Source organism: Megalops cyprinoides, chromosome 19 (assembly GCF_013368585.1).
Source record: "Megalops cyprinoides isolate fMegCyp1 chromosome 19, fMegCyp1.pri, whole genome shotgun sequence".
In the NCBI taxonomy this organism is placed as follows: domain Eukaryota; kingdom Metazoa; phylum Chordata; class Actinopteri; order Elopiformes; family Megalopidae; genus Megalops; species Megalops cyprinoides.
The window spans coordinates 16,164,025-16,168,834 of NC_050601.1; positions in this window are offsets into that span (position 1 = coordinate 16,164,025).

Here is a 4,810-nt window from a genome sequence, read left to right on the forward strand (position 1 = left end):
GGCAGTGACAACGAGTGACGAAGCGGCCGGAACTCATTCATTTCCAATGGTCACTGGGCTACACCGAGCGACGTGGCGACTGTCGCTCAGTGTCGCCCAGCGACCATTGGAAATGGATGACTTCCAGCTGCTTTGTCACTCGTGGTCGCTGCCAGTGTGAGCGCAGGTTAAGTGACAATATGCAATGGCTGATTTGAGCAATATTCCACTGCCATCCATCAGAGGAAATATGTCTTGCATAACTACAAAGTGATGCAAGGCAGTAGTGAAAATTGAATTGACAACTGAGCATTCAGGTAAACGTGTATTCACCACACATCAAATAAAGTCAGATTGAACTTCACATAAATGCCTAAATATGGTATAGTAACAATTCCATCAGCTTTTTAAAAATGCTTGTGTGTATCCCTTGCTTACTGTTCATATACAGCACTCTTAAATGAATAAAGTGCGACATTAATAACTGTTACAAATTTACAATATCTTACATATTACATCATACCACCCCCAAATTTATTATTCTTACACTTTTGCCACTTTTGCCCAACCCAGTTTCAAGAGACAGACGTACAGAGTGGAAAGTTGGAAATCATCTCTGAGGGCGCTCTAAGACATGGTCGTGATATTTGGGAAACCTTCCTCCAAGAGCCAAGCTTTGATTTGGAACAAAGAGATCTGGCTGATAAACAGTGTTGAGAGTTATGAATTGGAGCTATTTAAACTGTACAGCCTCGCTCTCTCTCTCTTTCTCTCTCTCTCTCTCTCTCTCTCTCTCTCTCTCTCTCTCTCTCTCTCTCTCTTTCACACACACACACACACACACCCATACACACACAGAGTAATTTCACTTTGAAAATCTCCTGATGATTGATAGCTCTGCTGGTGCAGTAAGCGTCCTATATCAAAGTGGGGCCTTTTGTGAACACCTATTGATTTTTGCTGTAGTGTGTGTGAAGTGTTTTTTAAAAGAAAAACAGCCCCGTAGGAAACAAAGTCCTGTCTGTCAGTGCCGCAGCCACAGTCAGTCACTGCACGTTAGACTGCCAGCAGTCCAGACGAGGGTTTGAGCATCCAGATACCATGGACCAGGTGATTGGTGGTCAGTACCTCAGAGTTCAAATGGGTTCACTGCTTCAAAAAGCATGCCCACACATTGCTATTTTTTATTATATATATGTGTGTCTGTAAGTCGCTCTGGATAAGAGCTTCAGCTAAATGTTCATACTGTAATGTAATGTATTTTTATTTTAACTTGAATAGATCAGTCAGCAAATGAACAAAATATGCATCAGACAGGACACCCATACAAATGTGTCCCCATGAATAGCTAGAGCCCCTGTGCTCTGTGGTAGTTTAGCAGCAGCAGCAGCTCTAAACAGTAGCTGTTAGCACTTGTTCATGAATCCTTGGTCCATAATTCCAGCACAGGGAATAGTAAATTAGTCCAGCCCTGTAAAAATCACTCTCAGAGCTAATCCCATGACCCTGATATACATATTAAAAAAGAGAGAATGCCAAGGATTAGCAGGTCACTACAGCAACTGCCAGGTGCTGTAAAATATCTCCAGCATATAAATTTTTTCCACTCCTTCCTCCCTGGATATACAGAGGCAGAGACACAGAGATTTATTACTACAGCAGTTAAAATATATATTGGAATAGACATAAAACAAAATTGTTGGGTTGTTTTTTCCCCACAGTAATATAAGAGGGAAAATGATTGTGTTGTAGCCAATGACTGCCGTCTCTTACTGTGAGTAAATAAAGTAAACCAAGTGGAAAGTCACTAAGGTGCTCCTCTGTTTCTAGCACTGTATATATTGAATTTGAAAAGCTACTTTTGTTTACAGAGGGTCAGATGATCTAATAAATCATTTCAAATATTATTTTCTCTATAAGGAAGATATGGGGAGTAGGGGTTAGAGTAGGACCTGAAGTTTTAGGATTTAAGTGAATCCTCTGTGGGCCACATCCTTTGTACCCATCATCATGGCTGCTTACCTCAGTTGCCTTAGTACAAACCCAGCTGTATGACTCAATTAAACTATAAAATGTACATTACCTGTATTGTTAATTACTCCAGATAAGAACTTCTGCTAATTTATAGCATAGTTGAATGCATCAGACACCTTATAGGTATCACTGTAAAAATAATCCAAAAGAACTGAAATGCTATAGGAATTAATAACATGGATCATAAACTGATATTAATCACCTCAAGCAGCTGAACCCAGGAGCATGGCAGAGCTTGAGATAATGGTTTTAGCACAATTAGGGCAACCTGCTTCAAGGCATTTTACCCCTTACTGTCTGCTTAAATGTGAACATACAAAAATTGTACTGTAGGTCATCATGGATTAGGATATTCACCATACAACAGGTTATTGGTTTAACCAAGGCATAGAGGGAACATGCATACTCCAATTGCAGGCCAAGAATAATAGCAGCCATTTGTCCCAAATTCCTGAGTTACTGCTTACCTGAACCCCTTGTATATCCTTGGATTACTTTGCGTGTGCAGAGTCAGTGGTTTTGGAGAATGGATGAAATTAATCGAAGTGATTTTGAACACAGCTGTCCTGCACTCACCTGGATAGAAACAAACCCAGTATGCTTGTGTATATAGTTTCCATTGTGAAACTTTCTTTCCTGATGTGGACTTTGTGAAAGCTATAGTCCTTTCAAAGTTCTGTGTAGAAGCAGACATTGGGATCAAGCAAGCATGATCACATTGTGGAATTCTCCAAAATCCCATCTGCTGACATGTCAAAGGGATTGAGAGGTAATAAGTTGTGTTGTATGAAGGACTATTGCACCTAATTGACTGACCACCAACCTGTTCATAATGCACCTTGGACCAGAGGCACAAAGCAGAATGATTGACATTCTCTCCTCTCACCTTAAGTCTTGCATCTTAGAGTAACCTTAGTTGTAAGTTTTTAACAACCCTTCAAACCGTGGAATTTCAAACTTTCAAATCCGAGTTTTAAACCTTAGTCCAATGGTATGTTAAATCCTTGTGTCCATATGGGCCTAACCTCTCTGTCAAAATCTTCTAGAATAGCCCAGTACTCTCCCCTTGACGGGACAGATTTTCATATGAATGAGGTCCACAGAAAGTCCTTAAGTTTTGGCCACATATCCCCAAACCTCTCTATGGCACATACAGAGGGAATAAAAAAGGAGGGTAAAACAATGAAGTGACATTATGTGTCCTGTCCTATTTCTGGGCCTTGGTAGAATGGGATTTGCCTGCACTGTCTGCAGAGGGGATTCAGCGCTTTTGAAGGCTTTCACTATGGGCCAGCTAGTGGGACTGAGCCAAATGTGGCGCCAAGCTCCCCAGCGCTGCTGCCTTGATTCCCTTTTCTCAGGCTGGAGGGCCAAGCAAGGCACAGAGAGCTCTGGTGAATTGTCTCAGATAAAAGATTAAAAGGTTACAGTGTATTAAGCCCTTCCCCTGACAGCAATCCACAAAATCAAAGGCCTTCATTACAGCACTTAAGAGCGTTCTGAGCTCTGAGAAATACTCCATGGACAGAGAGCGTCCAAGACCAACACTGCCCCCTGCTGATAATTTTACATCATCACAAACCATGATCTAAAACTTGACTTCGGGGTTAAACGCGTATATTAAAGCGTGTGCGGAAATCAAACTGGTATTTTATTATGCAGTCCAATGTCTGAGCAATACGGCAAGGTGACTCTATAAAATATCTACTAATAGTACAGTCTAGTACATAGCAGGCAGCTTTATCCTTTGCAGTCTGCATAGTTCGTAGTTTACATATTACCAGTCTATACTATAGTTTATGAATTGCGGTAATTCAGGATGAGTACATGGCAAATGTGCCTAACAGCTGCATCCCATCCCCAGGCCTTCTCCCTGTTTGGATTGTGAATCTCCATCAGGGATTCGAACCCAAAAACCTTTAGGTAAAAAGTCCAGTTTCCTTGATAGTAAGACTTATGTTATGTCATGTTCAGGATGTATGGCCTTTGTCTCAATAGTAGCATTCTTACACTCCAGAAGCAGAAGGTAAAGAAGCACAGAAGACAGCGTGTATTCTGATATTAATATGAATATAATATAAGAATACACTTTTCTACTTTTGACAGGTTTTATAAATATGCATTAAGGCAGCGATGTGTCTAAAATGTCTATTTCTCTAGACAACATAGCAAACACTGTAAAAACACAAAACAGATAATGTCATTATATGTAATATACTAGGACTACTGTAACTCTGACACGTGTTCACTAAAACGTGGACAAAAATATTTATAGAAAACACTTGTATATAACATCATGAAGTATGTAATATAATGTAAAGCTGCTTTGTGACAACTTGTGTTGTAAAAAGCGCTATACAAATAAAAATGAATTGAATTGAAAGTATAAACTAATGGAAAAGCAAGAATACGCTTCAATCAGTTTATGATCATACCCATCAAATGTTTACGGTTGTAAATATACAGGTGAAAATTATTTAAACATGCACAAGAAATCAGTTTCTTATGCTCTAAAATCCAATGATTGTTTCGTGAATTGTTGAAGTAAGCAAAAAGTAATAATAATAAGATAAGCAGCTGACAAGATCAGAAGACAAACGTTTCTACAAAAGATGCTCTCGCTCATTCCGTGCATCTGAAATCTCATTGGAAATGCTACAATAATGTATCGTTGGCTAAACACGTCAAATCATGAAACTGAAACTCTATTAGATATACTGTAAATGTAGCACACTGCGAAAAAGTATGCAGCTGGAAGTGGGTTCACGGGTTCACGCGTCTGCGCAAAATTGATGCG